This window comes from Miscanthus floridulus, unplaced genomic scaffold (genome assembly GCF_019320115.1).
Source record: "Miscanthus floridulus cultivar M001 unplaced genomic scaffold, ASM1932011v1 fs_341_1_2, whole genome shotgun sequence".
Lineage (NCBI taxonomy): Eukaryota > Viridiplantae > Streptophyta > Magnoliopsida > Poales > Poaceae > Miscanthus > Miscanthus floridulus.
The window spans coordinates 2,289-14,458 of record NW_027096616.1 but is presented as its reverse complement, the minus strand read 5'-3'; the positions used below and the strand labels follow the sequence as shown (position 1 = coordinate 14,458).

General features: G+C 41.3%; 2 pseudogenes; both read right to left on the bottom strand.

The window, feature by feature from the left end:
* Positions 1–2,994: 2,994 nt before the first annotated feature.
* LOC136531404 (zein-alpha B49-like) lies at positions 2,995–3,699 on the bottom strand (annotated as a pseudogene).
* A 4,859-nt stretch (positions 3,700–8,558) lies between these two features.
* Positions 8,559–9,265, bottom strand: LOC136531405 (kafirin PSKR2-like; annotated as a pseudogene).
* Positions 9,266–12,170: the final 2,905 nt, after the last annotated feature.

Sequence of the window (12,170 nt, the reverse complement as noted above, 5' to 3'; positions counted from 1 at the left end):
ATGTCCTTTTCCTATGTATATCCGTTCATTGTGGATAGGGGCATCTATCTCCAAGCCGTGGTGGTCACGCTTATGGTGCCGAAGTCGCCCGTGTTGATGTACAGCAGCGGCCATGGGCCATTTGTTGTGCCTGGCGAGGCACACGGGTGTTGCGCGCACCAGCGCTGCATAGGGCCACAAGCACCGCGAAGAACACCGGTCGAGATGGTCCGTCCTTTGCGCCCCCGCCAGGTGCCATGCCACTGGTAGCTCCAGGTGACCTCCCACAGGGTGCCATTCCACTAGGAGCTCTTGTGACCAAGACGTCGAGAGTTTGGCCAGGCACGTTGCGCAAGTCCTTACACACCACATTCGCGCACGCATGCACGCAGCGGTGAACACCGGCCTAGTGGTGCCCGTGCTCTGCTATGCTCTTTCATTACCAAAAGTTGATTTTACATCAAAGTTATACATGCATGAAGATGAATATGTCAGCTTAACAAGCATGATTGGTGTCCCAGAGAATTATAATTAGAGAAGAATTTTTGCATGCACTATGATTTTGCAGTGTGTATATATACTACGACCACTGCTCTGCCTGGCGATGCTGTTGTCTTACGTCTTATAGAGGATTCATGTGTTGGGGCTAAGGGTTAATTAGAGAAGTGAAAAAGGCCTCAGATTTAGAAATAATTTAGGGTTCCTATAATAAAAAATATTTAACAGCTGCGTGGGCAAAAATTCATGGCCTCCATGCAACGCACGGGCATATATCTAGTAGAATATAAAAAATTGGCATGCTTATTACTATCTTAGCCACTGCCACACACTCCCTTTGTTCTGGATTACAATTCACTTTATCTTTTTTGTAAAAGCATGCTTGTCTAACTTTGAAAAAGTTTTAAATAAATTTTGACAACAAAAATGCACCATCAAGACATACGCAATGAAGAATTCAATGAAACAAACTTGATGTTCAAGATTTTTGGTAATTTTTCTAAGAAATATGTCAAAGTGAGGTAAGGTTACCTTAGGGAAAAGCTAGAGCAAGTAATAAACTGGAGCGGAGGGGCTATATGATGAACTCTACCTCTTGATTCAAATAGAAGTACATCTAATTTTCACTAAACTCATGCTTAAATTATTTCCATATAGTAAGGAGAATGATAAGTTTGATGCCACTTTTGTTCCTTCCACCATCTATGATATGAATCTACCCTTCAATATACAGATGAAGAGGATCATGGCCAACCTCCTAGCTGTTCGAAACAAAAGTCATTTGGGCTCAAAGGCATAGATCCATTCAAGAAAAAAACAACATGATCATTAACATAAACCTTGCTCAGCTGCGGAGATTCGAACCTACGACCTCCCACTTCAGCTCTTGCACGTGTTACCATCTCACCTACTACCACACATCTAACTTATATAAGATACGCTTTCTTTTTAAATTCAGTTTGGAGACACCTTTAGTCTGGGTTTGAGACATAAACCGGGACTAAAGGTACCTTTAGTCCAGGTTTGTGTCTCAAACCGGGACTAAAAGTCACACTTTTAGTCCGGGTTCATGTCTCAAACCGGGACTAAAGATTCTCACACTGACGTGCCTCAAACACACCTTGGTAACCGTTGGGCAGGGACCTTTAGTCCCGGTTGGAGCTACCAACTGGGACTAAAGGTTTCTCTAGTCCCGGGCGCGAAAAATACCGGGACTAAAGCCAAATTTCGAAGTGGATCAATAGTCGTTTCTCTACTAGTGACATAATCAGAGCGAGACCAACAAAATCTTCATGGCTTCATTTACTATTCCTTGTTCATTTACAAAGGAACGCATTTCATGATTCTATAATAATTTGCTTTATGGGTGCTCAAATAGATATGATAATATATCTGTTCTAGTTTTATATAACATGTGAGTTAAGGTTACATTGGTTCTAGTGCTATGAGCTACCCCTAGTAAACCGTCGTGTTAGTAATAAACTTCTGGATTTGTTTAGATTTAAGATTTTAGAACATGAACTTTTTCACATTCTACACATAGATGAAAACTACAATCCATTGGACTAGGCTAGGTGTCAGAATGGCACTCCAGGTGGGTTCTCTCTCTACAGAACAGTAGGATGGCGGTGGACGTTTAGTACTTTAATCTGGGGACGTTACTTTTGGGTTTTGATAGCCCCACTCTAAATCATATTATAGTCGGTATGGTGCCCATCAACATAGATCCCATCTTTGCTAATGCTACCTAGCAGAAAAGTGAGCTACCGTATTGCGCAGCCAGTTTGATAAAAGTTTGGTGTCGCTCTTTAAAATTTGCTCTAACATATTCGTGGGTAATTAAACTTCACATTCATCATAAATTTTTTTGGCGACGAGTTTTATACTTTGTTGTTATGTACTTCCAAATTGTTACTGACAGGGTCTAGTTGATTTAATGCCCTTGGCCTTGTCAAGTTCATGGGCTCCAATTATTTCCTTATTTTTCGACAATATTATTGTGTCTTGCACAATTTTGCTCCAAGATAAAAACACACGCACCAAATATTTACTAGAAAAAATAATTAAGAGGTGTGACTTTGCATACCAACTTTGCATGCACATATACGTTTACTCATGAACTTCTATTATGTTTTCCTTTGTATACGTGCAGACTTGAAAGACAATGGTCAAAGCATATGTGCCCATGACTTTCTTAAAACAACATACCATAGATGCAAGTACTCAACTACACGCACGTGCAGTCGCATCTATTTCACAAACACCCACGCACATAGCCAAATGAGAACATTCAAGAGGTCAGGCTGGCACATCATGATATTGATGATGTAATGTGGTATTCTCTACGTATTAATCAAGCACGTGGCTGTAGTTATGATTTGATATTTTTCAATTGATTATACCGAGAAAAAAATTAAGTATATTCTCAGATAACTCTCAATCAATGTATTGATTATTTCTGGGAAGTTGCACACGCCGACACAAGAACATTGTTATCAAGTACAACTCATTTGTATTCTAGAAGATGGCACCTCCAACGTTGGGTTGCTGCCACGACAAGGCAGGGTTAATCAAAGACATCTGGTTGAATGGCAGCAATTGTTGCTGCTGCAGGAAGGCGGCAGCCAACGGGTTAGCCAGTGCCAATGGGTTAACTGGGAGCAGCTGTTGTTGCTGGTGGTAGGCAGCGGCGGTTGCAACAGCCGACTGGGTAATCGGAAGCGGCTGCTGCTGTTGGAGGTATGCAGCGGCGTTCGCCACAGCTAGTTGGTTGAATGGAAGCAGCTGTTGCCGTTGCAAGTAGGCGGCAGGGTTCGCCACGGCTAGTTGCCTGAGCGCTGGTAGGAACTGTTGTAACTGTTGTTGTTGCAGGTATTCAACGGCATTCGCCGCAGCCAGTGGGTTTGCAGGAAGCAGCTACTGTAGCTGCAAGTAGGCAGCAGGGTTTGCCACAGCTAGTTGACTAAGTGCTTGCAGGAACTGCTGCTGTTGCAGTTGCGCTACGATGGTCTGTACTAGTAGGTGAGCCGAGGATTGCTGTTGCAATTGGGCAATTGGTTGTTGTAAGATGCTCGCCGCGAGCACCTGTTGTAGCCTATAGGCCCGTAAAACTGGGTGTTCATAGCCCGCAGCAGTAACTGGTGAGCACTGAGGAATGATGAACGCAGTTGTAGCGCGGACCGAAAGAGCAAGGAGTGCAAGGGCAAATATCTTGGCAGCCATTGTTGCTAAGATGTTGCTAGTGCGTTTCACTTCGCAAGTTTTTGATTGCTATCAATGATATGGGTGGTGGATTAGCTATTGATTTGGGGCCTATTTATACAAGTGAGAGCTCATGTATATCTGTTCAGATCTCGGATTTCACCGAAAAAGGGATGAGCTAGAGATGATATGGCACCTAGTCAACTTCGACGCTTAGTTATCAGTTTTGTTGGATTATATGGTATGTGTTGGCAAGATAGTGTCCACTACGTGCTATAAAAAGTGTCCTTTTCTATAGGAGTTCTCTAGATACATGAGGAATGACATACGTGGCAACTTCACCTTTACACATGACAATGCCTTTCGCCACATCATATTTGTTCCACTTTGTAAACATGATGGGTATGTAATGTTATGACTTGCTCATGTGAATCAAAGTGTAACGCCCCGGATAGGAACACCACCGGAGGCTACCAAACAACATCTAAATTTTATTATGTCTGCAAATCATTAAAAATTTTGGCAGAGTTTCCCTAGTATTCTGGGCATCTAAAACAGGTAAATCACATTACAAAGGCGATATAATCACCAACAATAGTATCAAAGGAACCATCCCAATAGCAAACATCGTCTCATCCAAACCAACCATTAAGCAACCTCTAGTTAAGCAAAGCATATGTAAACAAGGTGTTCGTATCATGAAGGTGCTACTCCCGGTTCCCATGCATGCTGCTGTCATTTAGTACGTAAAAGCCAAATAAACACAAGGGTGAGTAAAAACACTCGGCAAGTACAATTAGAACCGAAAGAAGAAAGTCAACGTTGTCCGTGAGCGAAAATAAGAACATCCCTGAATAGTAGTTTTCGTCTGAAACGGACAACACTAGAATCCTCGAAATAGTAGTTTCCATCTGAAGCGGACGAACTTGAATCCTTAGCATTTACCGGTAAAGCCAAGCAAGTGGGGCCAGCACTTACTCGCAGGAACCTGAACACAAGAACCAAATTGCACCTCCGGATAAACCAGCACTAGAATTGAATGTAAAAGAAATCATGAAACTTGAACTTGAATACAAAAACCAAATTGCACATCCGGATCCACCGAAGCAGGAATTGAATTTAAAAGAACACTCGGAGCTTGAATCATATAGCACATGAAACAATTGAATCAATTGAAAACTCAAACAAGAGGCATAAGCCCATACATAGGTTCGACATGCACTTGCCTTAAGTTTGGCGAGAATCCGGCATGCGTGCCACCCTCGGCAACAGCGCTTCCCACACCCGAGGAGCAAACTACTATAGGAACTAATCCATCGATCACGAAAGCTATTTTATAAAAGCTCAATTAAACCTCTCAGTCGAACCCTAATATGTCAATTCTCATATTTTTAGAAGATCCAGTAAAATTTGAGTTCCTTGCTGTTTTGACCATAAATCTCAATTCTATTATCCAAATGCAGCAAATAAATACATCTCGGATATCTACAGAAAATTTCCTATAATTTGGTTTAGAAATCCAGGACCAATTCTGACTCTAAATACCTCGAAAATAGATAAAAGATTTATGCACAGAGAATATGTCTAGCTAGAAAGCAGCACTGTTTTGGGCATAACTTATCGGATTTGAATGAAATCAGCACCGTTGGGAAGATAAAAATGAGAGCTGTGACTTTTGTTTAACTCACCTGTTGAGATAATTTACAGATTATTCCCAGAAATTCAGCTGATTCAATCTGCATAATTAGAGCGTACTCCAAATTGATCTACCAGCTACAAATTGACTTGTACACGTACGTAACTGCTGCCTCTACGTCCTTGTTAAGACAGCTGCCACAACAGAAACCTTAATTTCGCAAAGAACTAAATAGATCCCCATAAGTCTAACCTTTTCTTTCCTCCTCTTTCTTGCCCCAATTCTCTTTCTGCTATTTCCCTTTGCCTTCATGACAGTGGCCTCCCAGGATCTATGCGCCAGCAGTAGCTAGCCTTGCTACTTCCAGCAGCTTCACGTAGGAGCACCAAGATTAGATGAAAGCAACTCACGGGAAAACAATAACTAGAGTAGGAACTGAGGTACAGAAGCGAGGATGCATGCAAGATGCGTGCTACTTCCAGCAAGGGAAGACGACCTGGCAAGGGGACCTCCTCAAACGTTGGCTGCTTGAACGAGACAGAGAGACAGGAGCGGTGCGAACAAAGGAAGAGCTCAGGCGAGAGGCGGCGGCGGGAACAGGAGGATGCGGCTCTGAACAAAGCAGCGTGAGGAAGAGCCGGTGGCATAATGGGGCCTTTTTCTTCTTCTCATTAACCGGTCAGGAAAGCAAACCCTAAATCAGATCCAATGGTCTAAATTTAACGGTTCCTCCTAAATTCATCCAACCTCCAAACGAAACATGTTAGTACTCAAATGAATTCGTTTCGACGAGATCTGCACAACCACGGTGTCCGATCGCCCATATGACTCCCGGTCCAAATAGTCAAAATTTGCTTGTCTCATTAGTCCGTTCGGTCAACTTATTAATTTTGTATTAAAAAAATTCGGGATATTACACAAAGCCTTTATCAATGGACTTTGTTGTAGCATCGTACTCATCATGGTTGAAGTATATACAGTAGTTATGTGAGAAGCTATCAAGCAGCGAATGAACAAATGCTGCTAGACCGTGACTAATTGAAGTCCCAGTATGTATAAAATGCATGCACACGCATAGAATATACAAAACTGGAATGCTTACTACTATCTTGCCCACTGCCACACACTCCCTTTGTTCGGGATTACAATTCACTTTATTTTTGTCTAAAATCAAGCTTGTCTAACTTTGAAAAAGTTTTAAATAAATCTTGACAACAAAAATGCACTATCAAGACATACGCAATGAAGAATTCAATTGAAACAAACTTGATGCTTCAAGATTCTTCGTAATTTTTCTAAGAAATATGTCAAAGTTAGGTAAGATTACCTTAGGGAAAAGCTAGAGCAAGTAATAAACTGGAGCGGAGGGGCTATATGTTGAACTCTACCTCTTGATTCAAATAGAAGTACATCTAATTTTCACTAAACTCATGCTTAAATTATTTCCATATAGTAAGGAGAATGATAAGTTTGATGCCACTTTTGTTCCTTCCACCATCTATGATATGAATCTGCCCTTCAATATACAGATGACGAGGATCATGGCCAACCTCCTAGCTGTTCGAAACAAAAGTCGTTTGGGCTCAAAGGCATAGATCCATTCAAGAAAAAAACAACATGATCATTAACATAAACCTTGCTCAGCTGTGCTGCAAAAACTCAAGATAAAGAAGACTAAAATGGGGCTTGCGTTGATTTTTTAGGCGAAAAACTACAACATCCAGACTTGAAGTTCCATGACAACACACCCCATCATATTCATTTTCACTAGAATAGTGAGCACATAGGTACACATATATTAATTCCGTGGATTCGAATCAAAGATATTTCGGATTTCCCTACACACGACCTGAATCTTGTCCAAAAGAATCTCTGGAACATTCGGATAATAACCTTAATCTCTAGGACTGGACATTAATTTTAGGCTAAGCAAATCCAATATGGCTAAAAACATTTAAAAACTAAAAACTTCTGTTGACACATAATCAGAGCGAGACCAACAAAATCTTCATGGCTTCATTTATTATTCCTTGTTCATTTACAAAGGAATGTATTTCATGATTCTATAATAATTTGCTTTATGGGTGCTCAAATAGATATGATAATGTATCTGTTCTAGTTTTATATAACATGTGAGTTAAGGTTACATTGGTTCTAGAGCTATGAGCTACCCCTAGTAAACCGTCGTGTCAGTAATAAACTTCTGGATTTGTTTAGATTTAAGATTTTAGAACATGAACTTTTTCACATTCTATTCTACACATATAGATGAAAACTACAATCCATTGGACTAGGCTAGGTGTCAGAATGGCACTCCAGGTGGGTTCTCTCTCTACAGAACAGTAGGATGGCGGTGGACGTTTAGTACTTTAATCTGGGGACGTTACTTTTGGGTTTTGATAGCCCCACTCTAAATCATATTATAGTCGGTGCGGTGCCCATCAACAAAGATCCCATCTTTGGTAATGCTACCTAGCAGAAAAGTGAGCTACTGTTGAGCAGCCAATTTGATGCAAGTTTGGTGTCGCTCTTTAAAATTTTCTCTAACATATTCGTGGGTAATTAAACTTCGCGTTCATCATAAATTTTTTTGGCGACGAGTTTTATACTTTGTTGTTATGTACTTCCAAATTGTTACTGATAGGGTCTAATTGATTTAATGCCCTTGGCCTTGTCAAGTTCATGGGCTCCAATTGTTTCCTTATTTTTCTACAATATTATGGTGTCTTGCACAATTTTGCTCCAAGATAAAAACACACACACCAAATATTTACTAGAAAAAATAATTAAGAGGTGTGACTTTGCATACCAACTTTGCATGCACATATACGTTTACTCATGAACTTCTATTATGTTTTCCTTTGTATAAGTGCACCTGACTTGAAAGACAATGGTCAAAGCATATGTGCCCATGACTTTCTTAAAACAACATACCATAGATGCAAGTACTCAACTACACGCACGTACAGTCGCATCTATTTCACAAACACCCACGCACACAGCCAAATGAGAACGTTCAAGAGGTCAGGCTGGCACATCTTGATATTGATGATGTAATGTGGTATTCTCTACGTATTAATCAAGCACGTGGCTGTAGTTATGATTTGATATTTTTCAATTGATTATACAGAGAAAAAAATTAAGGAATAGACTCAGATAAATCTCAATCAATGTATTGATTATTTCTGGGAAGTTGCACACGCCGACACAAGAACATTGTTATCAAGTACAACTCATTTGTATTCTAGAAGATGGCACCTCCAACGTTGGGTTGCTGCCACAAGAAGGCAGGGTTAATCAAAGACATCTGGTTGAATGGCAGCAATTGTTGCTGCTGCAGGAAGGCGGCAGCCAACGGGTTAGCCAGTGCCAATGGGTTAACTGGGAGTAGCTGTTGTTGCTGGTGGTAGGCAGCGGCGGTTGCAACAGCCGACTGGGTAATTGGAAGCGGCTGCTATTGTTGCAGGTATGCAGCGGCGTTCGCCATAGCTAGTTGGTTGAATGGAAGCAGCTGTTGCCGTAGCAAGTAGGCGGCAGGGTTCGCCACGGCTAGTTGCCTGAGCGCTGGCAGAACTGTTGTAACTGTTGTTGTTGCAGGTATTCAATGGCATTCGCCGCAGCCAGTGGGTTTGCAGGAAGCAGCTGTTGCTGCTGCAAGTAGGCAGCTGGGTTTGCCACAGCTAGTTGACTAAGCGCTGGCAGGAACTGCTGCTGTTGCAGTTGCGCTACGATGGTCTGTACTAGTAGGTGAGCCGAGGATTGCTGTTGCAATTGGGCAATTGGTTGTTGTAAGATGCTCGCCGCGAGCACCTGTTGTAGCCTATAGGCCCGCAGAACTGGGTGTTCATAGCCCGCAGCAGTAGCTGGTGAGCACTGCGGAATGATGAATGCAGTTGTAGCGCTGACCGAAAGAGCAAGGAGTGCAAGGAGGGCAAATATCTTGGCAGCCATTGTTGCTAAGATGTTGCTAGTGCGTTTCACTTGGCAAGTTTTTGATTGCTATCAGTGATATGGGTGGTGGATTAGCTATTGATTTGGGGCCTATTTATACAAGTGAGAGCTCATGTATATCTGTTCAGATCTCGGATTTCGCCAAAAAACGGATGAGCTAGAGATGATATGGCACCTAGTCAACTTCGACGCTTAGTTATCAGTTTTGTTGGATTATATGGTATGTGCTGGCAAGATAGTGTCCACTACGTGCTATAAAAAGTGTCCTTTTCTATAGGAGTTCTGTAGATACATGAGGAATGACATACGTGACAACTTCACCTTTACACATGACAAAGCCTTCGCCACATCATATTTGTTCCACTTTATAAACATGATGGGCATGTAATGTTATGACTTGCTCATGTGAATCAAAGTGTAACGCCCCGGATAGGAACACCACCGGAGGCTACCAAACAACATCTAAATTTTATTATGTCTGCAAATCATTAAAAATTTTGGCAGAGTTTCCCTAGTATTCTGGGCATCTAAACAGGTAAATCACATTACAAAGGCGATATAATCACCAACAATAGTATGAAAGGAACCATCCCAATTGCAAACATGGTCTCATCCAAACCAATCATTAAGCAACCTCTAGTTAAGCAAAGCATATGTAAATTAGGTGTTCGTATCATGAAGGTGCTACCCCCGGTTCCCATGCATGCTGCTGTCATTTAGTACGTAAAAACCAAATAAACACAAGGGTGAGTAAAAACACTCGGCAAGTACAATTAGAACCGAAAGAAGAAAGTCAATGTTGTTCGCCAACGAAAAATCAGAACATCCATGAACAGTAGTTTTCGTCTGAAAACGGACAACACTTGAATCCTTAGCATTTACTGGTAAAGCCAAGCAAGTGGGGCCAGCACTTACTCATAGGAACCTGAACACAAGAACCAAATTGCACCTCCGCATAATAAACCAGCACTAGAATTGAATGTAAAAGAAATCATGAAACTTGAACTTGAATATAAAAACCAAATTGCACATCCGGATCCACCGAAGTAGGAATTGAATTTAAAAGAACACTCGGAACTTGAATCATATAGCACATGAAACAATTGAATCAATTGAAAACTCAAACAAGAGGCATAAGCCTATACATAGGTTCGTCATGCACTTGCCTTAAGTTTGGCGAGAATCCGGCATGCGTGCCACCCTCGGCAACGGCGCTTCCCACACCCGAGGAGCAAACTACTATAGGAACTAATCCACATCGATCACGAAGCTATTTTATAAAAGCTCAATTAAACCTCTCAGTCGAACCCTAATATGTCAATTCTCATATTTTTAGAAGATCCGGTAAAATTTGAGTTCCTTGCTGTTTTGACCATAAATCTCAATTCTATTATCCAAATGCGGCAAATAAATACATCTCGGATATCTACAGAAAATTTCCTATAATTTGGTTTAGAAATCCAGGACCAATTCTGACTCTAAATACCTCGAAAATAGATAAAAGATTTATGCACAGAGAATATGTCTAGCTAGAAAGCAGCACTATTTTGGGCATAACTTATCGGATTTGAATGAAATCAGCACCGTTGGGAAGATAAAAATGAGAGCTGTGACTTTTGTTTAACTCACCTGTTGAGATAATTTACAGATTATTCCCAGAAATTCAGTGATTCAATCTGCATAATTAGAGCGTACTCCAAATTGATCTACCTGCTACAAATTGACTTGTACACGTACGTAACTGCTGCCTCTATACGTCCTTGTTAAGACAGCTGCCACGACAGAAACCTTAATTTCGCAAAGAACTAAATAGATCCCCATAAGTCTAACCTTTTCTTTCCTCCTCTTTCTTTCCCCAATTCTCTTTCTGCTATTTCCCTTTGCCTTCACGACAGTGGCCTCCCAGGATCTATGCGCCAGCAGTAGCTAGCCTTGCTACTTCCAGCAGCTTCACGTAGGAGCACCAAGATTAGATGAAAGCAACTCACGGGAAAACAATAACTAGAGTAGGAACTGAGGTACAGAAGCGAGGATGCATGCAAGATGCGTGCTACTTCCAGCAAGGGAAGACGACCTGGCAAGGGGACCTCCTCAAACGTTGGCAGCTTGAACGAGACAGAGAGACAGGAGCGGTGCGAACAAAGGAAGAGCTCAGGCGAGAGGCGGCGGCGGGAACAGGAGGATGCGGCTCTGAACAAAGCAGCTGAGGAAGAGCCGGTGGCATAATGGGGCCTTTTTTCTTCTTCTTATTAACCGGTCAGGAAACCAAACCCTAAATCAGATCCAATGGTCTAAATTTAACGGTTCCTCCTAAATTCATCCAACCTCCAAACAAAACATGTTAGTGCTCAAATGAATTCGTTTCGACGAGATCTGCACAACCACGGTGTCCGATCGCCCATATGACTCCCGGTTCAAATAGTCAAAATTTTCTCGTCTCATTAGTCGGTTCGGTCAACTTATTAATTTTGTATTAAAAAAATTCGGGATATTACACAAAGCCTTTATCAACGGACTTTGTTGTAGCATCATACTCATCATGGTTGAAGTATATACAGTAGTTATGTGAGAAGCTATCAAGCAGCGAATGAACAAATGCTGCTAGACCGTGACTAATTGAAGTCCCAGTATGTATAAAATGCATGCACACGCATAGAATATACAAAACTAGAATGCTTACTACTATCTTGGCCACTGCCACACACTCCCTTTGTTCTGGATTACAATTCACTTTATTTTTGTCTAAAATCAAGCTTGTCTAACTTTGAAAAAGTTTTAAATAAATCTTGACAACAAAAATGCACTATCAAGACATATGCAATGAAGAATTCAATGAAACAAACTTGATGTTCAAGATTTTTGGTAATTTTTCTAAGAAATATGTCAAAGGTAGGTAAGATTACCT